The sequence below is a fragment of the Gallus gallus genome, chromosome 7, assembly GCF_016699485.2.
Source record: "Gallus gallus isolate bGalGal1 chromosome 7, bGalGal1.mat.broiler.GRCg7b, whole genome shotgun sequence".
NCBI lineage: Eukaryota > Metazoa > Chordata > Aves > Galliformes > Phasianidae > Gallus > Gallus gallus.
In genome coordinates this window covers 25,460,567-25,488,558 of record NC_052538.1, presented here as the reverse complement: position 1 = coordinate 25,488,558, position 27,992 = coordinate 25,460,567, and the positions used below count along the sequence as shown (strand labels likewise).

At 44.4% G+C, this 27,992-nt stretch overlaps 1 protein-coding gene across 9 annotated transcripts in view; it reads right to left on the bottom strand.

The window, feature by feature from the left end:
- The window catches only part of GLI2 (GLI family zinc finger 2), a 184,009-nt gene that overhangs the window by 87,820 nt on the left and 68,197 nt on the right, over positions 1–27,992 (bottom strand). The window lies entirely within an intron of this gene.

Genomic DNA, 27,992 nt, shown 5'->3' with positions numbered 1-27,992 from the left:
CTGCAAAAATATTTTCATTGCCCGGGCTCCCTGGGGAGATGCATTGATCCTCAGCAAGCACTGAAAGCCCGTTTCATGTATGGAGAAATCCCCTCCTCGCCCAAACATCAAAACATCTGAGTGTGAATCCAGCGTTGCAGACTTCTGCCCGGTTATTCCTGGACTATACACAAGCTGGATGCTAAACACACACCGGGGTGTATGACTAACACATGTCGCTTCCTTCCTGCATGCTCTGGCAGCGAGTTCAATTGAAACAGGGCTGTCTGAAAAATCCTGCCCCGAAAGGTCAGACACAGAGAGTGTCTCGGTCCTTCTGGAGTTTCACAGAGAATCTGGTATGAGGGAAAATTATGGCAAGCAAAAAGCGAAGCAGAAATGTGACCACAGCCCTGACCTCTGGTTGAAAATGCCTCATTGCTAGCTCAACCACAGGCAGACAGACATGATTTAATCCAACTTTTTCACTCCTCTCTTGCTGCACAGAGCTCGCTCGCTCCTTTGCTGCTCCTCGGGGGTATGAAGCATTTTTTATCCACCCACGATAGCCAAGGTACATATGCCACAACCACCAACTATGAATTTATTCAAGGTGTGCTTAGAACTTGGCCAATAAAACGTGAAACGGTTTAAGATTCCCTGGAACATTTCTAAATCATGAGTCCAAGGAGTCGTATATCTGTGCAGGCATTTGCGGAAGGGGACAATGCCAAATGTGCCACGGAGCTGTCTAAAAAAGGGCTTGGAGAACTGGGAAGACCCAGACAGGGGTCCCCAGAAAAAAAAAAAACACAGCAAAAACTTCCTGCTATTGCAAACTTTCCTCCTATTGCATTTTTAGCTCTATGTTGCAGAACATGTAGCTGGTGGGGAATAAGCTGTATAAACTGTCTCCCATACAAGCCCACCAGTCTGCAAACAACTCCAAGCCAGCAATCAGGAAGCAAATGATCACAATTAAAGTAAGCAAGTCCCGTCATCGTTCTGAGATGGGTGACACGAGAGGACTTACCTCTGTGTGTAACATGGAAAATGTTCACCAGCTTGGGATCATCTCACTCCACCGAACAAACAGGAGGATTGGAGCCATGTGACTGCATTTAAAAAAAGGGGATAGAGAGGGAGGAAGGAAAAAAAAAGAGCGAGAGCGAGCGATCCCATTCATCTATAGATTGTTGAGGGTCGACATAATGAGTTCTGCAAACTGGACCAAGCAGCTCTGCAAGGCATTATTGCTAGTAAATAAATCACTTAGCAGGAGAAGAAAATGCATGTATAAATCTTCTGTGCTGGTAGAAGACATGTTTCACTAGCAACTACCTCCTGAATAACATGCCAAGAAAGCCAATAGAGAGAGTTTGTGAATGCTTGTCCAAAGCTTCTTAGCAAACTGTCATATTGATCTAGCACAGCCTAAGGAAGCCTAAGAAGACTCAAGGAGTTTGGGCAAATGCTTGTATTAGTGTTCCCCTCCTCTTAAGAGTTTGCTGAGACGGCACTTCAGTGTTTCCCAAGTAGTGCACCTCCGACCCTGGCAATCCATCAAGTGAATGCAAATTGTGGACCAGACAAAACCAAGCAAACAGCAATGCTGCTTAATAATAATGTACTCCCAAAGAGAAGGACTTCCTCTACAATGATTGCTGTGTACACATTTAAACTAAACACCCAAACTTCTTATTAGCCTCATCATGATTTGTGTTTTTGTTCCCTTTGAAATGCTCCAAAGTAAATGGTACAAGTTTACTCAAGGCTAACCTCAAACAGTAGGCTTTCTGAACTGTGCAAATGAACAAAAGTTGGGCTATATATAGATGGTCCACGTTTATTATATGGCCCTTTTGAAAACCAACACCCAGCAAAGAAGAGCTAAGAAGCATGTTTGAAAAGAAAATAATCTCGGTAATCACTACTCTCTCCACATTCGGCCTGACCGGGTCTAATTTGGTGGGGATCACCCAGGACAAAGCCATGGGGCAGCTTCCTTAAAGGTCCACCTCCAGCCACGTAATTAGTGGGAGCCAGCTCGAGTCAGAGAGAGTTTTCTTCCCATCTGCACGAGGTATTTCTGCTGCCTAAAACTCATGCTCTCTTTCTCAAAGCCATTACACGGGGGGGGGAGAACAAAAGAGAAGGAAAGAAAGAAAAAGGGCTCAGTAGTGCTTATTTATATACTGCGTGTTAAATACCAAAAGTGGTCCCAAGAGCGTGGGGTAGCCCAAAACGTCACAGAGCCAGGGCTGTCTTCTGCAAAAGCACTTTCAGCGTAGCTCTTAATAAATGTGGTTATTACAGAGTGTTTGTTTTAAAATCCTTTTAATGGATTGAGCAGACCTACGTTGAAAAACTCACTAAATTATATTTAACCTTGTTAATTTAACTCAAGAATTAATGACTATATTCTAATGAGCTTTCCATTCATGGCTTTTCACTTGGATTTGCAAAATCTCTTCTGTACAGTGGATGCTTTCCTACCTGTTATAATGGGAACGTTACCAAAGTATCTAAGTGCTTAGGTTTTGCCTGACTTGTACCATCGCTACTGGATTTTTCAGCTTACAAAGGAAAAACACTGCCACACAAATGCTGAGATTTGTCGTGGGCTCATGAGCAATCTCAATACACGAGGAACAACAGAATGTGTGCTGGCTGACATGCACTGGCAGTAGTATCCCTCATTGGAGAGCACCAAAACTACTTTTTCTGTGGAGTCAGACCAAACCTGTTTGAATCATTGCCTTCAAAGATCCATTCCAAAACATGTGTAGGAGTCTAAGGCAAAAACACCCAAACAGATTAAAAATCCATTAGTAGAAAAACGAATAAGCAAATCAGCAGGTACATCTGAATCCACTTCAATCCCCCCATCTTCTCAGCCATTTGGAGCTCATTCTTAAGCACTTTGGAAATCTCTAGTGGCGAGCACTTACGCTGCAGTAGTCAGTCGCCTGTGAAGTGGCACCTGTTGGCACCCATAGATGTGATGGTACAAAAATATCAACTCTGATAAAAGAGCAAGATGGACACAGTGCAGCCAGAGAGCTGTCACCAAGTGTTGACAGACGAAAAAGCAACATATCTCACCAAAGCTGCACCTCTCCTATGAGGAAAGGTTGAGGGAACCGGAATCGTTTAGCTTGGAGAAGAGAAGGCTCCAGGGAGACCTCATTGCAGCCTCCCAGTACTTGAAGAGAGCATATAAACAGGAGGGGGAACGGCTGTTTACAAGGGTGGACTGTGATAGGACAAGGGGGAATGGTCTTAAACTGAGACAGGGGAGGTTTAGGTTGGATATTAGGAGGAAGTTTTTCACCCAGAGGGTGGTGACGCACTGGAACAGGTTGCCCAAGGAGGCTGTGGATGCCCCATCCCTGGAGGCATTCAAGGCCAGATTGGATGTGGCTCTGAGCAGCCTGGTCTTGTGGTTGGTGACCCTGCACATAGCAGGGGGGTTGAAACTGTGGTTCTTTTCAACACAGGCCATTCTATGAAAGCTTTTGCTTAAAGGTAGCCGGTGATGGGTCATCCTGTCATACACACTCACTGTAAGCATCACTGGAACTAGACATCATAATGTTGCTGCAGGGGCACTGCTCAAGCCAAGAAAAAAAAAAATAAGAAAAAGAAATTTGGCATCACAGAACAATTTGAGCTGATTCCTAAGCAGCTGGGCCAAAAGCATCAGAGCTCATTATGAAACAGCAGGGCTTTGCCAAAACAGATCCTGAGGGTGGGTTTCAACATCATTTACGTCACAAACAGTGAAACTGGCAACCTGTTGGTGACTTTGGGAAACACTCTGCCAGGAATGAAATACTACCAACGTGACCATCATCCCTCAAACGCTCAACAGAGCAAAAGCAAGAAGAGAACAACCACAGCTTTGCTCTTGGCTCAAACTTCAGTCAACCAGAATGTCACCCAGTTTCCTTGGGACGCAGTCACCGCCAGCCTGGGCTGCTCCAGAAACCAGCTCAGCACGAGCTGGACCTTGCATTAGTGAGCAAGGAGCAATTCTTATTTTCCTAGTGGGAATGGGCCAACATTTTCCTGGCCTTGACTTAATGGGTGTAAATGTGTTTACATGTCTTTGCTTCCACTAATGTGTCTGAATACCACAGTTCCCAAGCAGGAAGCCATTGATGAATGGGTGTGTGCAAAACATAAAATAGCCTGTTTATGGCACGCCATTCACTAGTACGAGGAGCACAGCATCCAACTGTCTGAGAAAGTGCCTCAGAGGGAAGCCACACTCCAAACCTGTGCCCTATATAGAGCAGGTTGAAGAGAGAGTAAGCCTCACCACACTCAGGAAAGTCTATCAAGTGCATTTTAAGACATCTTGAAAGTCCAACTTGAGACTCTATCTGCACTGTTTTCAGATAGCGTGCACAAAATTCTCATGCTATTCAGCACATCTGCTTTGAGCCAGACAACCTACAGTAATATAAATGCAATAAAATAGCAGCTTTTCTGTTTAGTTTGGATCATTTTTTTAAACGTCTCTGACATAAAAGCCTCTATTGCTGAGATGCCACTGTCATCACCAGCGTTCTCATCCAGGCATGGCCATTTCAGACTGGGAAGTATTCAACAAACTGGTGCTTCATTTACATTTCACTTTTTGACTAAAAAAATCACAGGTTCACGGAATATCCCAAGTTGTAAAGGACCCATAGAAATCATCAAGTCCAACTGCGGGCCACACAAAGGACTACCCAAAAACCAAACCCTATGTTTGAGAGCACTATCCAAACGCTCCTTGAACCCTACCACTCGGGGCCATGCCCATAGCCCTGGGCAGGCTGTTCCATGCCCACTGCCCTCCGGTGCAGACCCTTTCCCTCACCCCCAGCTGCCCGTCCCCTAACACAGCTCCGTGCCGTTCCCTCGGGCCCTGTTGCTGTTACAGTGAGCAGAGCTCAGCGTTGCCCCTCTACTCCCTGTGAGGAGCTGCAGCTGCCATGAGGCCACCACTCAGCTCCTCCACTCTGGACTGAGCACACCCAGGGACCTCAGCTGCTCCTCATACATCCTGCCCTCTAGACCATGCACCATTTTCATAGCCCTCCTTTGAATGCTCTCTAATAGTTTTATATCCTTCTTATATCGTGGTGCCCAAAACTGCACACTGTGCTTGAGGTGAGGCCGCAGGACCCACCACAGTACATTTCTTGTAGCTCTTGTGGCAGAATTGGGAAGCCCAGGTTTTTATCAAAACAGGAACAGAGGCCGCAGATGTGATGTGCATTTGCAAGTCTGTCCCTGCTTACCTTGGGCCCCTAGGAAAACTCAGTCTGAACTTCTAAACATCCGGGGCTTGAAGAGACTTCACAAGTCTTCTGTGAGGGAGATGAAAACGTTTGCACAAATCACAAGTTGAAGTCAATCTCTTCCCACATCTCAAAGTTTTAATTTTTGCAAACACTCTAATGCACGGCTGCACTTAAGACTCAGGCAAATTAGATCTGCGATACAAATTACAGCACATTCTTTTAGAGTTAGTCTGTTCTTCAATACAAACAAACTAGCTGCTCTGTAACTAAGAAACCATCTCCTCCTTCTCTCTCTCCCTTATTTTGTTTTCAGTTGCTGCCTAGAACCAATGTCTGTGCAGAAGTACCACAAAATTTTCCTATACATCAGAGAAACCAAAGTAGTAAACTGAATTCAAAACAAGGAAATAAACAGAAAGGAACCACTGAAGGGAAATAAAACAACGCTACTATTGTTACTCTAATTTGGGTTTCCAAAGAGGCATTGACCTGGGGAAGGGTGCCACCTTAATGTGTCACACTGAGCTTAGTAAAAGAAGCTGTGGTATGAGAACCAAGCCAGCGCAACATGGCCATGACAACCAGAGAGGAGCTGAAGAGTACAAAGTCCTTCTGCTGAATGGGTCACCTCTCCACAAATACTCTTCCTCAACAGCACTGATCTGGAGCACCTTCCAGGTGCCACCAACTGATCTCAACCTTCAGAGCCACCAAGCGACCCCAGTCAGATGTGCACGGACGTAAGGAAAACCACAGCTAAGTTAATATCTTTGCTGCTATTTATTATGATTTATTTAATATTTACTAAAATAGTCCGTCGGTGCATTTATATCATGCATATATGAACAATGACTGAGCATCAGGAATTACAGCTGAGTAAGGGCTTCTGGGCTTGTCCCAGAACTGCTAATCACAATGGAAAAAAAATCCCACCTCATTTCACATATGCAAATTGCAGCTTACAAGACCATATAATTCCCATTATACTATTCAACACACATGCTGCATGCTGTGTATTTCTGCCCACACCTGATGCTAAGTTAAAATGCATTCAGTTGCAAACTATCGTTCTCTAGACCCCTACTACACGCCATGAATAGACAAAGTACGTAATTAGGGTCAAATTTCTATCTGATGGCCACTGAAAATATTTTGTTTGTTTTGGAAGGTTGCTGGGAGGGGAGCCGGGGGGGAGCTTTGGTTCAAAAACAATGTTTATTTTGAGCAGCCTAAGCGGAACTGCAAAGCATTTCAAGAGCAAAGAATATTTTCTTTGTTGAAATCTTCGAACGAGTCTCATAGCAGTGAACTGATGATAGGGTAGCATTCCTCCCTGCTAATTATAAGCAATGTATTAAATTTCATTCAATAGCAAAGTAGCATAGAAACACAATGGAAAAGCTACTGCACAGCTAAAATACCCCAAGTTGTTAATGAAAAGTAGCTGAAATAACATACTGGTTTGGTCAAATCTGCTAACATAAAAGATGCATTTATATTGGTGTGATGCATGGAAAGAAGATGACAATACTACTTCTTTGCAATACTAAATGATTAAAGGCAATAAAAGACTTCATACAGCTGAGAGAACTTCTTACTTATGTTTCTCAATTCTTACAAAGCATATCGCGTGAGCTCTGATAAAGAGTCTGTATACAAGGGAAAAGCATCCCTAACAGCAAAGATTCTCCTACGAACATATACACACAAAATCCTGTGAAGCAGAAAGGCCCTGCATATACACTACCAATTCAGTTACACCAAACAACCGCCTCAGTCTCTGGAAGAGAAGTTACCAATGGTCATTTAAAAAGCACATCAATTGGAAAAAAAACATCTCATCTCCAAAATGTGAATACAAACAAGGATCAAGAGGCATCCCCGGACTCTGGAAACGCAGCAGCTCAGAGGGATGTTGGGGGATAAGTATTTCTGTGCAAGGTACAATGACACCACCACTCATCTCACCCACAAATCGGCCTCTGAATAAACGCTGCTGAGCTGTCTTGGAGGCATGCTGATTTCCAGCTGCCGTTTAATGGGACTACTTGTTACTGCTCAACAAGAGGACTCACAACACATTTTTGCCCCTTGAGACTGAAACCATTCAAGTTTAGATGGATTTCAAGATGTAGCTTTTCATATACTTCGTCCTTAGTATGCCACTCCAGAACGGTACCCATAATCCACTGACATGGAACGTGCTAACATGCAAATAAAGTTATTTCGGCAACACTGAGACAGCTTTCTGGATGACTGCATATTAAGAAGTAGCATTTATGCAGTGATATGACTGTACCCCACAATTGCTTAAGCCTCACAAATGCTCAGTAAATGCATACTTTCTCTTCTCTTATTTCTGATGGAAAAATAGAAGTAAATTTTTTTTTCCTCCCCAAATTTGTCCAAAAGGTCTTTCCAGCTTGCCTAACTGGGAACGCAACCCAAATTGTTCCCAGTGCTCCTCTAGACCTAATATAATATTGCAAATAGATCCTAGTGCAGTGCTTATTGAAGCGGCTGTAAGTCAGTAGCTATAAACTTACATTTAAGAGCTTTCCAGGGCACTCCTAGAGCATGCAAGCACAAAACTGTAACTGGTGGCCAAACAAGCAGTGAAACTTAGGACTCCCAGCACTTCTCGGTCATGCTGTTCTAAAAATGAGCAACTCCAGATCTTATATAGGAAAATAATCGAAAATAACCCCTTTTCATAGTAATGCATCACTGCAGCAGATGAGGAATATCAGGACCAGCAACTAAGGACCTGCTGCAGCAAAGCACCCAAACAGGCTCTGCTGAGTACCGGCTACTCACACTAAACAGGAAAGCCCAAGTGAAATATCAGGCTGTTGGCCACAATGGCTCCAACCCACTACCAGCAAAGAGGAAGGAGAAACATCAAGGTAACTCTATCAGAAGCGGATGTACATGAATTGTGAAGCGATAGCTGCTTCACTGGAGTTTGGACTGGGGAGATTACTCTGCGTCTAATTGCACAGTGAGCTCCAGAATACACAAACATGGCTCCCTAAAGTTTAACGTCAGGTTTTCTTGGTCTCTCATATGAATTGGGGATGTTTTTTTTTTTCTCCCTATCTGCCAAAATGTTAGCTGTTGACAAACTAGCCAAAGTGCTACCAGAGCATCTTTCACGAGCTGACTGCATACATCTGAGCAGATACATTCCTCATTAATGTGCTATATTTCAAGCCAGAGAAAACAATGTATGTCGAGAGACTATAAAAAAACAAGTACAAATGATCCAGGTCACCTATGATGAATATAAGCAGTATTACATGAAACATGACACATGGTCTCTCTTCTTGGAAGAAAAAAAAAAGAAAAGGAGAAGAGCAGAGATGCAGAAGGGTTCCACTTCCTTATCTGTTCTTCCCTTCTAAAAGCTGACGCAGCCAAGGAGAGCATCCTGAGTACAAAACATTAAGGAAGAAATTTCTGAAAAGTCTTTTCAGAAATTTTTTCCTTAATGTTTTGTACTCAGGATGCTCTCTTCCTCCCACCAGACACCACCTGTCCTGCAGGAACATCAAAAGAAACAGGGCTTTAATCCAGATTAGTCTCTAAATCCAGGATTAGGCTGATGGCTGAACTACAGAAAAGGACTCAACTGGGGAAGCACTGGACCTGAGCAGGGTACTCCTGCCCAGCTGTCCATTCCTGCATCCTTGTGAGATGAAATTACATGATAAGAGCTTGTTCTGGCGAGAGCCTGGCTTGATCAGAACCAGAAACTCGGAAGACTGACCTGGGGCAGAAATCCCAGCACTGAGATACTCCGGCTCCAATGAGCTGCTTAAGCGCTCCCTTAAACCAAAACATTTGACTAATTCTGCTGACTGAAATTTCAGCAATGAATTTAACTCCCTTGTTGAAGTGGAGGTCGTGCAGGTTTCAGTTCTATGTGCTTTGCTCGATTCTGCACACTTTTCTGAATAAAAGAGCAATTTATAATTTTGGTAAGTTTTCAGCCTGCAAGTATATCCAGAAAGGTGCAAGTGAAACAATACACAACAGCTCATAAATTACTATTATAGAAGGAATATACGACAAGCAATGCTCTCTGTATATTCATTAGCCCATGCCTACTTTGGAAACTAAATCTTGAGAGATTTTATAATTCATGCCCTCATGCTCATCAAAACCTTTTTTATAGCAATCACTTTTCTGACAGATTCCCCCCTTCCTTCATTTGAAGTAAGCAGAGTTATGGAACAGCCACGCTACAAAAATACCTGCAAAGTAGCAGCTGCCCAGGAAAGGGCCGAGATATAATATGACTGCTGATTTTTGAACTGCTATGCATGCTGTGTATGCCTAGAAACATAACAAATGTGCACGGCTTGGCTTGTAGCACCTAATTTGCAATAATATTGAAGTCCCCCACAATAACTCATTTACTCTTATAATAAATATATAAAAAAAGACAAATTGCTACATTGAACATGCATTTTCTTCACTGCAAGTAGCTGCTACCCCAGGGAGAAAGCCCTGTGCTGCTAACTAATAGTAAATCCTTTGGAAAATCATGTGTCATAATGATGGACAACCAGGGAAAGGGTATTAAATAGATTTAGAGGTTAGATACTCTAACAAGAACAAAAGAGGCCTTTTGCAAGCTAGTACCAATCAGAACTGGCTCATTGGTATGATTAGCACCAAGTCCAAAGAAAGTTACCACTATGAGACAAGACAAGAGGGAGAATTTAACCCAAAACCTCTCTAGGAAGATCATTTTGGGATACGTCAACTCCACTGAAGATCAGAGAACTTTTTGGTTCTCAGGAGACATCACGGTCTCTTCAAACTACCTTTAGGTTGGAGTGCCTTTTGCTCCATCTTTTTCCTGTTATCTATTGGCATCTCACAGTCTAAAGGATATCTGAGTCAGAACGTATTGCCATTACCTGACTACAGCGAAAAATACAGATGGTTTGAAAACACATCTGATGGACAGAGAGAAGTTGTGTTATTTAGGAGCTGGGGCAACGCAAGACAACACAACTTGTTTCACCTTTAGCAAACTGCGCACATGCATTAATTTATCCACAAGGGCGATTCTGTGGGCTGGAGTGAGATCTAAATACCAGTTTTCTGAAGAACTGTGCAAAATGAAATGATCACATCCAGACCTGATTTTGGCTTCAATGGATTTCCACCAGCACTTTCTAATTAGATTTGATACACTGGGGGTGTGGGAACCTTAATTTATCATAAACGTCAAAAGTTTATTTCACTCAGAAGCGAGAAACAGCCCAACCCTGACAGAAACAAAGGGAAAGAGTCTCTTAATTTGTATTTTTGTGGACTCCCTGCTATCTTTCATATCTGCAGAACACCCAGCTGTTCCCGACTGGCTCCAAGTTTCTTCCTCCAGAACATTTTCTATTGTTTCAGATACATCAGCCCATAGTGATTTATTGCTATTTTGTGATCATTATCAGTTTACTATTTTAACCAATACACCATAAATCAAGAAGAAGAATGTTAGGTGGGTCTTCATAGTGTAGCTTTCATTCATTACCTGCAAAGATTATAGCCATTTCATAAAAACCAATATCAGAGGAAGAAGTTTATTGGCAAGGACCACTGAAATTCATTTCATGCTTCAAAAGTTTGTGATTGGTCTGGTAAGAAAAAAGCCTCAATTGTTGGAAATCATTTTTTCTTTCAAACCAGCAAACACCCAAGACTGAGCTATGTCAACTGTACGCTGCACTTTCTACTCAACTGCAATGGAGACTATTCCATAGCTGTCCTTGTAAAACCCACTGTGCTTACTATTCATGAACTGCTGGAGAGAGATACGTAAAAGGCAGGGCACCAATACATTATGCCTGCTGCTCTGCAGAGTTGTGACACTCTGAAACCAGACTTTGGGAAAGTCAGTTGAACACTCAGCATAATGCTTCACACTTGCATGGGGAATATTCATAAAGGGAGTGCTATGGGGCTATGTGGAAGTTGACTCTAGATCAAAACCAAAAAGTGTGCCCTGCTTGATTCTCTACAGAGAAGTGAATGAATTGAGTCAAATTCCTTTTGATAGCATTTGTCTTAAACTGGTTGCATGCTGTCCTGTTTTTTTCTGGATTCCTCTCCAAATTGCCAAGAAACTTCTCAGGCCAGTCCAGGTCTCCCCTTCGCACTCCTCACCGGATCTCAAAATACACTGAAGGTTTTAAATCATCATTCAGTGTCCTGGTCTAATAACCCTGCAACAAATGTTTACTCTCTAATTGGATCAAGCCTTGTATCTACCCTGGTTGTCCCATTCTGAAGATTCCCTTCTAGATTTTTTTAATTTTCCATGAATTTGAGTGCTCAGACAAATCTGTCTTCAGCAATTACAGGGTCTCGATCTCCAGCAGATATCCTCTCAGTCATCTGCAGTGTAGAAGTACCAGTGGAGCCTTGGGTCTCACCAGATGACAGAAGCAGCAGGGACTGAGCCTTGGCGTTCCCAAATCTGGAGCTCAGCTCCCACTTGGGCCAGTTGCCTTTTTCCAGAAGAATGGACCTGGGTCCACAGTCGCACTGAGATAGGAAAGGTCTGGGCTAATCTCAGTCCCCAGGTGAGCACTTAACAGCATTAGCAGACAACTGGGGTTGGGGCAGACCCTCCCTCCAGTCCTACCTTGAATGCCATCTGATTTGGAGCCTCTCTCTTAGGGGGTCTGCCTCACTCCCTCACAGCATACACGTTTTGTGAGGTCTCATTAGCTGCACGGTGGGGAAGAGCTTGAAGGACTGACATGCACAACTTCTAAACTTCTCTTCCTATTTTCTTCTTTCCCAAAGAGAATAGACTCAGCCGTCTCTTCTTTAGCCTCCTCTCCACATCCAGACTCCCAGGAGCGTGCATCAAACTTGGGTTGCACAGAAAGCACAAACACACACCGCTAATTTACACTTTAAGAGGCAGAAGAGAAACCTTTCTCTTCGACTTACCATTTGTTACTCAAATGCCTCTCACCCTGTCACAGTTACTGGGGGAAAGCTGCTGAACTGGAGCCATAGCGCTCCTGCACAAGGCTTCTTGATGTAGCATACGGACTGAACATCAAGTGGACGGCTGTGCACAAAGGTGTGGTTACCATGAATCATTTATTACTCCAGCTAAAGCTTTAGGAACAACATTCACTAATGTAAAAGATAACTTGACTCTGGGAATACTGCTGTCACGCTGGCTGCATATTTTACAAGGGGAAAAGATTCCTTTAGGTCTGTTTGTTGCATTAACCCTTTCAAGCATGCACTTTTGCTGCAAGGACAGTTTGATCTTTTGTTTCCCCTGCAAGCAGAGAATACCAAGCAGCACTCAGGAGTTCTTATTTAAGTTTCTATATGGTACCTAACCATGTGAAAAGACCTGGAAAATGTTGGAAAAGAAAGTTTTCAGCAGAGGCAGGAGCAGCACATCTTTATTTCTGTCTGTATACAATTGTATAGCTACCTTGAAGACATCTGAGCCACACTGCAAGATTATAAATACCAATAGTGGAAAACAGCATGTCCTGTCCTCTGCACATCACCAGAACATAACTTCGGCCAGAATTTATCTCAGGGCAAGCATAAATGCAAAATAGGAATGTTTTCTCTTATCCAACAATAGATATTAAATTAATGATTCCCTAAGTCTCTCCAGAATATTTCCTTAATCACTCCCAGTTGGTGGTTTGATGTTAAGAAGAACCCTGTGCACCGGTCAGTGCAGCAGCACGGCACAGGGGTACATAGCACACATTCCTGCTGGGAGACCACTGCCAAACACACAGAATTTATACTTTTCTGTACAGAAAGAGCAGCCAGATAACTTCAATCTGAATGACCTTCCCTTTAGATTAAGAAGAACACGAAGGACTACTCCAATTGCATGTCTTTCTCTGACAGTCTGCGCTGAGATTAATGCTGAACGGTTGCCTATCTCTGTAAAGAGCAAAGAGCTTACAAATTTAAACACATAATATACGCAGTACAACAGCTGAGTTCAGTGATGCCCATCCTGCCTCTAGCTGCAATTTGTGACTTTCCAAAAGGCTAGATTACTGTCACTGACACCTCCTAAAGCTTGGGTATTTATTTGTGTTCCTTTGGCCCACAGAAATAGCTCAAGAAATATGGAAACCTTCTCTTCAGCCCCCGGTGTGTCAGCCATCCAGGCCCTATGGGATAGCCCCTGAGAAACCTCCTCGCGATGGCTAATTGGCTAATTGCTGAACATCACTGAATATTCATTCCTCCTCTGAGGCTGCTCATCAGGAGCTGAAACACACAGTCTTGGGCAGTGGGAAACAGGAGCTAGGCGCTACCTCAGCTGTCTCGTAGCACGCCGGCAATGTGCTCAGCCAATTTGCGTAAGACCAAGCAGAAGAAAACTCACGTTGGAAGGTGCATCTTCAATGGCAGCCCTCCCCCTGCAGCCACCCTGAGCTCATTCCACACATCTATAATGAATCAGGCTCCAGCTCATTAATAAAAAATGACAAGTCATCGTCTCATTGAATCCTCCACGCTGGAACGGCATGCAGATAAAACCCTCAACTCTCTCTCCTCAATTCCTCTGTGGCCCAGCAGCTAATGAGACTATGAGATGGACAGGACAAAGTGAGCTGCAATTGCAACAGAACTTAACTCATGAGGGAAGGGGAATAACCTTCTCATTACAGTCATATGACTTTAATTTTAATGCCTTTTTTTTTTTTTTTATCTATACTAACTAGAAGGCAGGATCAGAGGCCTTGGTAGAGCCACCACCCAGGTCAGAGAGTTATAGGAGCGTCATGAGACAAAGAAGTCGAGCTCTGCCATAGTAATGAGCTGATCCTTGCTTCAGATCCAAGATGAGCCAACGTTAATTCAGAAGTGCAAGATTTCTAAGCATTAACAAAAATCAAATATTGGGAAAGTAAGATAAGATAAGCAACCTAATGAGATCTGAAGACACCAAACTCCCTCTGGGGAGTTTTCTGGTCACAGACACTTCAGTCATTCCTCTTAACCTCTCCTCCATCTCCTGAATCTCCAACTCACTGCAACCAGGCTTCCTCATTTCCAAGTGAGATGAGGGATTAACAGAAAGAAATGGCAAAAACAAATTGCATGGTCTATTTGATATTAGTAACTGCATCCAGCAACATCCTTATTTAATAATCTTGAGCTACACAGTGGAGAACATACAGATTACACATCACAATTTCATGTACACAGCACCAACTTCATTCTGCCTACCATCCTTCGAGGGAACTATGCTTCTCATGAACGTTTTACAGAATTAGCGGGATAAATAACAGCAGAAAGGGGATGAGAAGAGGAGCAGACTGACAGCGTTAGGAAGGGAAAGTTTCCCTCTGAGATGTGGAAGGGGACGGGAGATGGATGGGAAGGTTGGCAGTCTGATCAGCAACAAAGAACGCGAGAGGCAACCCAACTGTGGATGGGGTGCAATATGTCCCCGCATCAACCTCACTTCTAAAGTCGGTCCTGAGCTGCCTTCCCTTTCTGCCGAGTTTTGGTTTTAATCCCTTTAATTTGCACATGATGGAATCTGTTACAGTGCTGTAGGTCTGTGGTTCAAACCCCACGGGTGGTTGTGAGCGAAATAGAAATATCATATTTGGGTATAGTGGAACTGGGGTTTTCTATTAAAAAAAACAAAACAAAGAAACTTCACTTTGGAAAAATCAGGGGAAAAAAATGCTTTCTTGTACTAGACAAATGAGAAGATCAATTCAAGAGTTCCAAAGAAAATGCAAACGTTTGGGCTGCCCAGAATATCTTGCATACATAAACACAGAATGAATTACATAGTGACACATCATTTTCATCCCCAGAGCCTTTGCCTTAACCCCAAGGGAATCAGCTGACCAGGGCAGATGCTCGAAGAGGTAAATAAGGGAAGACAGTTGTTAGGGTGATACAAGGAGGGGGTGCAGCACCACACCAGCCTTCAGAAGTAAAATATGGCTAAGTACTGGTGGGCAGCTGGGATTTTTAGCTCTGGGATGATATATAACATTAGCTCATAGCTATTTGTAATGCGATAGCGCTATCTAAAGCTCCAGTAAAAACCATCTCTGCCCCACTGTTTGTGAGGAGATGACCCAGGTCCAAAGAGGCTGCAGTCACAGCAGATGACAAAACACAACCAGGGAGCGGGGTGGAGTAAGATCACAATAAAGCTGAGATAATGAGGACTGGTGCTAAAAAGCTACAGTTAAAACGTGCCAGCTGTTCTGTCATTCCCCAAAGCCTGAATCCGAGCTTAGCAATGCTACTGCTAGCTCAGACCAGGCCAAAAACATGGATGATTCAACAGGAAGACCAGGAACCGCCTGTATCCCAAACATCTCCAGCCAGCCCACCCCTACAGCGGGAATAATGAAGTCAGCTCTGCAAACAAAAGTTGTGCATCTGCCAGTTGAGACTGCAGATTGCACATTCCTGCACCACGACCAGACAACGGAAAAAAGAGCAGCGCGTTGTCCCGGGGTCAAGTATTCTTTTCTCTCTCTCTCCCTTGTGTGCTGTACGCAGAGGGAAACTGCGTTTGCTTTCTGGAAAATATTTACTCATTTGAAGCAAAAAAAAAAAAAGAAAAAAGAAAAGAAATAAAAAAGGAAGAAAAAAAAGAAAAAAAAGAAGCAAGAAGCAGCCTCGACCCTTCACATTTAAATAAAAAAATCTTGAGGAATTAAGATCATCTCTCCAGGGGCTTTTTTGGGGGGCTGTGAAGACTTATGTTTTTTGAGTGTGCAGAAATGCTGAATTGGCAGTGTGACCTGCCTGCCAAGCTCCCTGCGGACCCCCTCCACACACACACACGCTCCCACCCCCAACTGACGGAGCATGAGCTTTCCCACAAAGCTCAGGATGTCTTCAAAATGGGGAGGGTTAGGCCCTTCAAATGCAGACCAAATAACAATTCTGTTTTAATTTCACGCATGTTAAGGGCGTCCTTGTACATTTACTAACCAGTGGATACAGACCACTACCACACTGTACCAGGCGGCCTGACTTTTACTTAGCTTTCCTCGCTTTATCTGTCTGCCAAAAGTGATATGAGCAAATAAACACCACCTGAATCCTACTTAAACGAGCAGCTCTCTCTGGGCATGCAGCTCTGGGTGAACTCCCAGCCCCAGAGCCCAGGAGCAGCCCCTGCCTCACACAAACCAAGGTTTAACTCCCAGAAATGATATGTGGGGATTCTGGCATCCACAGTGCAAAACACACAGACTGTTTAAGCAATGATGAACTCATACTTCTTCTATGCTAAAACTTACTGACTTTTTGCAGAAATAAGGTCTTCAAGTCCATAGTGTTACAATCTCACTGCAGCTGTAGACAGTCTAAGTTTGGGGGCTCGCTACACATCACTCCCAAATGCACAAAGCAGCAAACAGGAACACAAAGTGTGGGTGTATCTGAAGCACTCAGTGTTAACTCAACTTGCATTTCGCTTCTTCCCTCCCTGTGCTGTTATCTGGGACTTTTACTGTCATTTTTTCCCACCAGTAAGAGCTGAACCACTGCCACATGCATTAGAAAATCCCAGTTGTGATGACTTGCTCAAAACACGACTAACCTGTGACAGACCATAACTCCTGAATCCTAGACAAATGCTTAAAAAACAAAAAAAATCACAATTTTTCCCAAAGCCAAAGCAGTTTGCTTGGTTCCTGCAGCTCACCAGGGCAGCTCGGGAAGCCCATGTTTGCATGTCACCAGATATGATGGCCCCCTCAGTGAGCCACCCCATACCCTGCACATGGCAATGAGGAGGTCGGTGAGGTGCTGACAAGCAGGTCACGCTGCAAGCAATAGGCAAAGGACCACGCAAAACCCAGGGGAGAAAACAGGGAGGACTTACTCTGAGGTCGCTCGTGTCCACCAGGCTCTGCCCCTCCATGCAGGTGGAGACAGGAGGTGCCACCAGGGCCACCACATTGCCCAGCAGTGTCCAGCACCATCAAACGCAGCCTCAAGGTTCTTACAGAACATCAGAATGGCCCACAGCTCACTGCCCCACTGCATCAGGCTGGTATTCCTGGAAGTCAGCAGAGCCACTGAGAGGTTCAACTACTATCCTGCCTGGCCGTCCAGACCTGTTACTCCTGCTACGACCATTATAAATGAAGGTGCTCATCAAAGAAACGCCAACAGTTGCATGGAGTTTGGAGAAGTACGGGAAGAACCCTTCATTGTGCAGGGCAGCAGCCTCAGAGCGTGGGAGGGACATATGGCGAAGGAAAGAGAGAAATGTGTTCCTGACCAGCTCTTTTATTTCAGGCCATTCCCCCAACCTATTTCAAATCCCACACTGGTGACAAAAGGAGAAAGAAAAAAAAAAAATAAAGAAGGAAAGAAAAAAAAAAAAGAGTTGCAGACTTCCTGGGTTTCAGCCTATTGGACTCGTTTATTTTACGAAATCAAGTATGCGAATCTTAATGTGCTGTACAGAGGGAATTCAAAGCCCCTTCTTTACCCACTAAACTTGATCTGAGGCTCCACTTGACAACATTGATAAATACGTTGTACTGCATTATTCATGCCCTTCCCTTCCTGCATCTGCCTGGCAAGCACGGCGCTGCTGCTGCAAAGCTGCAAGCAGGGAGCACAGAGCCCTAACCTGCACCAATACCTGCTGTAAATACAAGGCAAACAAGATACAAGCGACATCAGCCGCCTCTCCTCCTCCAGGGGGGTCTGGGAAGGGGCTCATGGGCTCTGCAGCTGGAAGCTGCCACGCAGGGCTCGGGTTGCAGCTGTATCAAATAAAGCACATGGATAAGGGGAGACAAGACTCCAGTGCTAAAAACATCTGAGAGCTGAAATTCTGCTGATGAGCGTCAGGAGATCAGTGGTTTACAATGTGAGCTACATTCCTTCAGTTACTCATCATCATCATAATCATCATTATAAGTCTTGGCAACCGGCAAAAAACATCCATTGTTTCTACCCCTCATTTCTTTCCCCTCCAGATCTGCAGACTTAGTGACGAGGATATTTTGTTGTGGTTTAATCCTCAGTGGTTTATCCCGGCTATGTAGGGGACCACCTCCGATGAAGACATTTTGCTGCAGCAACACAAAAAGAGCAGCCGTGTTCAGCAGCCAACTACGGACAACCAGCAACCTCAGATTCTTCTCTTCCATGCCAGTGAAGGAACTGACACTCAAGAGTTTCCAGGTTCTTCCTCTGATGCCATGACCTCAGCCTCTCTGAGCTTCACATTGCCCATTTGTACACCACCAGCAACATGACCCAAACTGGCTTTATGTGGTTTCTGGAAAGCTTTCGTGCTCAGCTGCATAGAAATACTATCTCATCTAAGGCTTTTCTACTGCAACATACATCTTGCTCCAACAGGCAAAGGCATTAAGTCCTAAGGAAAATTAGAGTCAAGTCACGTGTACACTCCCTGCAACAAGTCAGGGATCCACAGAGATTTCAGGCTACTTGAGGAAGGATATACCATGAAAATGCATGTATGCACACACACACACACACACACTTTCCATGCGGAGAAGCCTTTACAGCAGTGAGCAGCACAACTCAGCCATCACAGCATCTGACCCTTCAGCCTGGTGTGCTGAGATGATGCCACATCACTGATAAATGAGGTAAAAATTGCTAGAGTCTGATGGGGCTATGGGCAGCCCGATCCAGTGGCTGGCAATCCTGCCCATGGCAGGAGGTTGGAGCCCAATGGTCTTTAAGGTCTTTTCCAGTGTAAGCCATTCTATGATGATTTATGAAGAGTCAGACAAGAAGAACGCGCTGCGCTGTCAGGTCACAACGCTCAGGACACATTATGACTTGAGCAGTAACGAGAAAGGACCACAAAAGCAGAGGTATCCTGGAAAGCTGCAGCAGAGCCCAACCCCTAATGCCATCTAGGAAGCTGGGAGAGCTTCAAGAGCAGCACTGTCCCACCAAAATGACATCCACGCGGTTACCCACCCAAACGGTACATTTTGGCTGCACAGCTGTTTGGAAGAAGCCAAAGGAAAAAAACTGCAGGGTGACAGGAGATCTCTGTATTCACTTTTAACAGCTTAAAGATTCCCTCTGCCACGTCTGTTATAATAACTAATACCCGACGCAGCTGCCAGTTTGATCCTTATTAAAACGAACTGTGTGTGTTCATTTCTCGTAGGAACACTGGTGTCTCAATTCTGGGAACCAACTGAGATTTGGGAGGCTCTGTGGCTTGGGGCAAAGAGCTCATGTTAACGAGCTTTGCCAAGTCAGGACTGTGAATGGTTTTCCCCACTTATAGCCTCCAGACCTTTATTATGCTTGGGATGCAACATATACCCAGCTCCACCTCCGCCAGACCGAAGCTGCTGCTTTGCCTATGAGTCATAGCAGGCAGAAGTGCGTATCCTCCACTCCATACCTGCCCTGGGATAAACTTTCCTGCAGTTCAGAGGCTCCTGATAGGGAAGGGATGAGATAGGAGACTTCTGAAGCCGGGTGGAGGAGCTGGCGACCTCCCAGCGAAGGGCCCATTCTTTACACCATTAATTGTTCCCATCGCTCCCACAGTTTGCTCAGTACAGCCATACCCGACACCCACGTGATGATGGAGGTGAGCTGCCTTTAGTGCAAGCAGCAAGGCTGAGCTGGTGGCTCAGGCATGGGACAGGGAACTCTCCACCCAGCTGCAGTGGGTTTTGCAACCCATGCATGGCCCTGGGCTGCTGCATTTCTGCTGCTGCCCTTATCTGAACAATGGGTTTACAGCTAAGCTCAGGGATTTCTGTGTTACCTGGTGGTCGCTTAGTCACTGGATTTTTCCTTTCAGCTTGCGATCATCTGGTCTGATTTTAGCCTGAAGTCCCAGTTTGGCTGGTCTGTACATGGAGTCCAAGCTGCTGGACGTGTAATCTCACAGAGCATCAGTCTCTTCCCAGGACACAGCACTTGAAAGGGATGCGTCTGCCCCACAGAGCCCCAACCAAGATCTGATTCATCCCCACATCCAGCAGTGCTGGGATCTCTGGGTGTTTGGCTGCAGGCCATCGCCTTATTAAATACAATTATAAACTGGTGCTTCTACCACCAGATGAAGTTTGTACCTGTTAGATCAGGAAAAAACATACATATTGGAATACATTTCTCCTGATCTCACAAGTACAGACATTATCTATGCACCCAAACACACGCATGCATACACACATTAGCTTGCAATATATATCCTGCTTTCCCCTGCATTCAGACCCTGAAAGTTGAGGATTTCCTCCTCAAGTCATGTTTTATTTGGTCTAACAAACTGCAAAACGTGATCATCAGCTGCAATAAATGCATTGTGCAGAGCCTGGAGAGGGAAGGTGACACACTGAAGTACCGAGTACTTCTCAATGTGCCACTCAGAGCCACCTGCAGCTCCCCCAGGGTACCTCAGGCCAGGCTTGGGAACTCTTCTCCCAGCAAACCATCTTCCCATACTGGAACCACTCTTGCTAAATCAATACAGGTAATTAGCCAGAGTAAGGAGATACGAATGTTCTCCTTTATAAACACTAGCTAATTAATTTTCATAGCATCTCTACAGAGACAGGCAATACGATAACCATAATCTAAAATAAATGATGAGAACATTACTTTTATTAAACCCAGGGCCTGAAGAGGAATTGGAAAAGCCCCACTAAGGCATACACATCATCACTAGACTACCCCTATGGTTTAAACACTCAGTTAACAAAACTCATAGACGAACATTTACTTTACCAGTGCCAAAAATAACTTGAAGCTCAGTACCAAAAATTCTCTCCCTGTTAATGCATATGGATTTTCTTTGCAGAACTTGGCATCCTCCTGTCCTCCTCCCCTTCCATTGAGCGCCCTGAGTGTAAGAGGACCAGTAGCACATTGGATCACCCCTTGAAATACTTTGAAAGTCTGATGTGGTGCTCGGAGGGCTCTGTGTTACGTAGAAGCCACATAAAACACAGCAGCAGCATCTTTGCGGCAAGGCTTGGCATGTGTGCACTGAATCAACATAATTATTTAGAATCCATCTCTCCGCATGTAATTTCTTTATCCTGCTATTGTGTTGCAAAGAATGAAAACCATGAAGAATCAGCCGTGCAACCTCCCCCCCCCCCCCCCCAAGTTTGTCTTCATTGAAGTTAAAAAATTCCATGTTGTGATGAAAGCAATCTGAAACCTGGAAACTGTGGGACCCTCAGCCACGAGAAATTAGTGCAGACAAGAATTTAGCAGAAGGCATAGAAGATCTCAGCATCTGTGTGTATACATATATGTCTACTTTATCAAACAATAAACAACCAAGCTAAAAGATCACAGAATCACAAGGGCTGGAAGGGACTTGAAGACATCACTGAGTCCAAACCCCCTGCTAAAGCAGGCTCCCTACAACAGGTAGCACAGGTAAGTGTCCAGACAGGTCTTGAGTATCTCCATAGAAGGATGAGCTTGGGAAAGGGAAAAGCTTACTTTGCTTGCTCTGAGGCAAGGTCCTGTGCATCTCTTTTCTTAAGGAGCAGGGCGAACTGCTGAGCCATTAATTCCTAAGCCACAGAAGAGATGGGAAAATGAGGAAATCACATCCTATCAAAAGCGAGGAGTCCCATCATGGGCAGAAAGAAGCCTAAGAGGAAATCACAGCTCAAAACAGTCAAACAAATAAATAAACAAAAGCATACTGACAACTGCAAGAGCTTCTTCACAGCCACGCGCTTCCCATCATTCTTTCATCATCAAGAAACAGAGGACTAACTCTTATCAAAACAAATTTGTTAAGAAATATACAGAGGAGAAGAATTGCCGACTCACAAACAATTGTAGTTACAATGAAAATCTCATGAGTCACCTCTTCTGGGGAAAACAAAATGAATTCTAATTGTAACAATACTTACTGTACATACTTTAGTGTCCACCATCTAGGTACATTCTGCCCAAGCAGAGCCACGTAGACACACCGTGAACTCTTTGCAAGACATGTTTCTACGCAGCCATTAAATGCAAGTGATTACTATGCAATCTCCCGTGGAAATCAAATGAATATAATAAAAAAATAGTTTCACATGTGCATAATATGGCACACAGATGCTCCTTATACAATACGAAGAGCCGTTACAGTATAACTCATCTACGATGATAATCGCTTCTTTCTTAAGGCCTGGAATCCCCAACCAAAAGCACACATGTAGCTGCATGCCTGCTTTTGCATATGCAACTGCTGTCGCTGCAAGCATAAATTTAATATGCATATTGCTACATAAAAAAACCAGTCAACTACAGACATGAATTTCTCCCAAGCGCTTTCCAGCTTCTTCTCAACTCTCTGACTGGACGTCTGGCACGCTGCTAACAGAGCCTGCTTTCACACTCTCCATTTATTTACTGCATTCCCCACGTGTAAAAAGGAGGAAACGCCCACACTTAACTGCCAGCAACTCTAGGAAATTGCAAAGGTGACGTGCAAAATCAGTTACAACCTCACTGCGTTGTCTTTTTTCCATTCGCTTACTCATTCAGCCCAACTTTTGCTCTCAAATTCAGCTTTGAGTCCATGTTTAAGTACCACTGAACTCAGCGGGGACACCAGCAAAGCACACGCAGGAGCAGAGCACTGATGCTTACAAGGTTAGGAACACAGCTCTGTGGAGCCCTGCAGACAAGAGCAAGGGGAATCAGGACCGTGTGCGTGATCCTCCATCTTGAGGAGGCTTCAGCCTCTGCCCTGCCTGGGCAGTGCTGGCATTGTGCTTATGGAGGATGTCAGCCCTGGGAAGCAAACCCAACCCACTAATGGCAGAAACATTCCCACATCCCATACTGAAGACGCTTACAGCACAGAGCAGGACTGGCGGCTACTGAGTGCACAGAGCTTCAGACAAATACTTCCTGCAGAAAAAATGCAGAACCCATTCCTCTGTCCCTGACATAGTACTGAAGATGTTGACAATACCAAGTATTTAATTCACTTTTGAAAACCACCTATTAGACATGCTAACTAGCAAGAAAAGAGGGTTTCTGAAAGAGAAAGCGACCCATGCCTCTTAAGTAATGGAATACTGAAGAATGTTGTTAAATAAAATTTGCTGATACGCCTTTGCCAGGCCTGCATTAAGGATAAATGCACTGCAAAGAATAAAAGGGCAGTTTGCAAGGGAGAAATGGAGGTATCTGTATCCTGAATTCCTCTGGAAGCTTTTGCAATCCAGCCCTCGTGTACTCCAGTAGGTGCCAAACTTCAAACGCCTCCTAGTAAGCACTTGCAACATTACCTGATAATCAAACCAGCAACAAGTTTTGCTACCTGTGGCTGTTGATTATAAACATACACAATTAACATAGTAATAAAAATCAGAATAACAAAAATTGCGTGAATGCTTCATCAGTCCTTTCTTACTCCCTTTCCTTAACCGGTGCTGTAGGAACATAAAGACCTCAACCTTTTCTAATGTTCATTTTCAGGAAGCTCCTGCAAGGCGATCCGGGAGATCCTTCCACCATTCACCAGGTCTGAGATCTTATGGAACAACTGAGGAAATGATACCTACCATACCGGTAGATGGATGTGTGAGTCCTTAGTTTTCCTCATGGATGTGCCCAAATCAACTTTAACAAAGGACAGCTTTTCTGCTCCCCCCATCTATATATTTGCAGAACACGAACACTCCCCTACCTCCTGATTTTCTAAATCACTTTGAACTCCTCAAAAGCTATTATCAAACCAGTTATCTTGATGGAGATTGGGACAGGAAAAAGAGTAGAGAAGGGACTCTGCCAGGTGAGTTTGATAGGACCACGCATGCAACCCCCATGGTACTGCACAGGACATGGTGCTTCAGGGCATCGGTCTCAAAGAAGTGCTCCCAGCAGCACGGCGTTTTGTTTCAGGTTTTTAAATGAACAACAGAAAGTGAAAAAAATATATATACATTTTTGCAGCAAAGCAACCAGTTTAAAAATCATCTGCAACTAGAGAAATAATATTTTAACAACTGGGGAAGAAGGGAAGCCTAGCTTGTACTTAACCGGATCAGTTCCATCTGTTATTTTAAGGGGTGAAGCCTGAACTGAGAAATTTGTGTCACACAGAGGCCGTCAGGTTTGTGAACTCTATCGGGAGCTGCTTAACAGTTGGTCTTAATCGTTTTCCAAGGCACAAAGCCGAGATCAAGATGAATCTGTTTCCCACATTGTTTCCTCCCAACAGGGTTGGATTTCAGATTTGCCTGGATTAGAGTAAAGCCACCGGAATTCCCCACCTGGACATTAAGAAGGTTGGAGGCCTTGATTTCAAAGGCAAGTGGTATGCAGTAATTCCACCCCAGCCCCACGGGAGTACAACTTTCATTTCTAATCAGTAAATTGTCTTTGCTTTGTGCAAAACATGTTTTTTTTTTTAAAGAAGAGGATGGAGATTTTATTACATCTTCCCTTCACTCTTAACATTTTCCTTCTGAGCCAACATATTTTTAGCCTAAATACTAACAAATTGAAAGCAGAATTATCAGTTCACTTCTTTTCTGGAGAAATTAATAGCAGGACTGAGATTTCTAAACCCCAGACTGTTCTCCTACCTCACCCTGAGTTTGCTCAAGTTTTTCACATAATCAGCCTGCACTCAGGGTCTGTGCTGGGCTTTTAGTCCCACTGTGTTTTACAACTGCAGAGACCAATGAATCATGTGCCCCTCTATCCCACAACCACATTTACCTGAAGGTATGTACCCCTTTCAACTTCAGAGCTGGAGAGGAGGAAGCTCTGAGCTTCTCAATACACTCCTTGACCAAAGCGAGCTCCTTCAAAAGGAGATGGATCCTGATCCCTTTGCCCTCACACCCCCTCCATCCTCCTGGCTCCTGAAGTTCTGAGCAGAGACAGATGTACTGGCCAAAGAAAAAAGTTAAAAAGAGAGTGAGAAAACATCAGTTTCCTGTGTTGGCTGTTGTTGGTCTGGTGAATGGGTTTCGGCTCCAGAAGGAACACTTCTGCGGGTATAAGCTGTGCTAGAGGAGTTTATTGATGCAGAGGAGGCTGGAGAGGCCTCTCTGAGATAACATAAATGCCAAGCTCCAACTGATAGGAGATTTTCTTCCAGCAAACCGCCTACAGGAGGAAAGGGGGTTACACCAAGCAAACTGACAGCACCAAATCTGTGCTCCTACCACCGCCCTCGGGGACCAGCAGTACCCCCGGTGCATCCCACAGGCGGCGAGGACATGTTCTGGAGAAGCCCCCCTGTTTGTCTTGGCAGCCTCCAGCCCGTCTCAGTGTTTTATCCACTGAGCTCCAGCTTCCAATAGCTCCCCAAGAGGGTTTGCCCTGCCAAGGATCTTCCTGTTCCCTGTTCCAGGCAGTCAGGCTCAGTTCATTTTAATGGACTTCATAGGAAAAGCTTTGATTCTGACCCCTGCAAAGAAGTACTTGTGATGAGAGAAACAGAAACAAAGGCAACAGCTTTTGCATCACCCATGAGGCTAGAAAGAGTATTGAAATACTTATGGCTTGAACCTGGAGGACTGAGATGGTTCCACAAGTCATCTCGGATGAGTCCCAATAAAATCCTTCCAACCCCCCTGCCAAAAGCCAGGAGCCATGGGCTCACAGATGGGCACTGGCAGCACAGCTTGGGGCTGCTCCCGGAGTGACTGCTTCCACTCTGAATCCAGCTATCTACTATCAACCTACTCCTGGGGCTCGATGATTTACAACAGGCATTTAAGCCATTGCCCGGCTTCATTTGCTTTAAACATCTCTCTCAAGTACAGCACTCGAGGACCCCAATGACGGACAAACTGCTCCAGCACTGCACAGTGAGCCACCGGCCATGGCCTGCCCACTGCTGCCCAGAGCCACCCTAAGCAGAGCTTCCATTTACTCTAGCCACAGGGAAGGAAAGAGAGAGGGAAAAAAAAGCTTAAACATCTGGGCAATTCCCCCAGGCCTTTCCATTCGTGCTGTTACAATGTAAGGCTGGCCACTCGCAGGTCAAAATGCAATTTCTGAAGTCATCACATGAAGGAACGGCCATTTCCCTCCCTTGGCTGCAGTCTCCTTTTATGTCAGCGAACCCTTAAATAAGATGCAGGGCTGGATATTGTTAAGAAGCAGTGGGAAATCGCAATTTGGAGAAAATCTTACATTTGCAGAAAAAAAAAAGGACCATATCCCTGGATTTAGAACAATAACAGAAAATGAAAACCACTGACTGTTCTTCCAAACAAGTTGGGGGTTCTCCTCGTTAGATCCAACCCCATGCGAGGTACTACGCAAGAGTAACCCTAAATGCTAAATACATCATCGCCATTCTTACACGTTCACAGGATGATGTTTGAAGGCTTTGTGAGAACACATTTTTTTATCTATCTGACAGCATGTGTTTTCAATACAGACATATTTGGGCCTGCACACTGCTATTTTAGTGCTAACATTTACAAGCTTATTTGCTGAAGGCAGTTTTTAAAGATATTTTGTCAGTGGCCAAGTTCAGCTCTCCATTGAAGTTAACTGGAAGATTCCCACTGACCTCAATAGGAAACAGCTCAGACGGTCAGGGCTGGATTCTAAGCTGCACAAGTTGAAGAAACAATTCTTGGACTGAAAGAGGTTTCAGTAAGCCCAGAAGAAGATCACCACCATGGGAAATGACAGTGTCATCCATTACTAAGTACATTAGGATACATGGCCACGTAATTCCCTCTGTGGCTGCACCAGCGTAACAGATTTGCACCCCTGTGCCGTGGCTCACCTCCAGCTTCTGCCAAAGACCTGGTTTGTGGGGCTGTGCACTAACACTTGGGCACGCCAACCTGAGCATAAATTAAGAACTGAAAGGAAAAAATGCAGAGGGGGAGGATGCTTTCAGTAATCCAAAGTGAAACGGCAAGAAATCTTCACATTCTTGAAGACAAGCGCATACACAAGTGCCTGGAGAAACCCTGCTTTACTCTCTTCTTTCAGATAATTATTTTCCTCCAGTTCATCACAACTCAGAAAATTTTGTTTAATAGCTTCTAATTTTGCTACCATTCTGTAGCTGTGCTTCCTTCATTTCACTGCAGAAAGAGCTTAAAAATTCCTTGCAGACAGGTTTTTTTCCTCTCTTTTTCTTGTTATAAAGTCTACGCATGCTACAAGGGCACAAGGGATGGAAAAAGTATTTAATTAGTATTTCCAGAAATATCCTCGCCTAACCAATAATGAGGTCATGCCAGATCATAATCCTCCTCAAATACAAGAGACAAAGTGATTTCCTTTCATACAACATCCATTTTTTGGGTGCAGCACCGACAGCTTTTCTGTGGTTTCAGAGGAGAAATGAAATGGAGTCGGTCTGAGCAGAGTAAGCCCACAAATGCTGAACATCTCTTCCTGTGAGATGAGTTTGGTAGGTTGCACCTCAGTGAAGGCATGGGTGAGATTCTATGCAACCAGAGAATAAAACACAACACCAACAGAGCGGGGAGGAAAGAAGCGTTAAAGCTGAGGAAACACTGAGAGCAGGTGGCCTGTTTTCCTTGCAGTGCATTTCAGGGGTGTCACTAATTTCTCCTTGCAGTGAGTTCAACAGCTTACACAGGGCAAAAATTGTAACTTGGAAGAAACCATCCGGTGTCATCTGAACACACAGAGCCTGAAAACCCACCAGTTCCCCAGAGCAGCTTGTTCACATAGATTCAACCCTACCGCTAGGCACAGACAGGAACA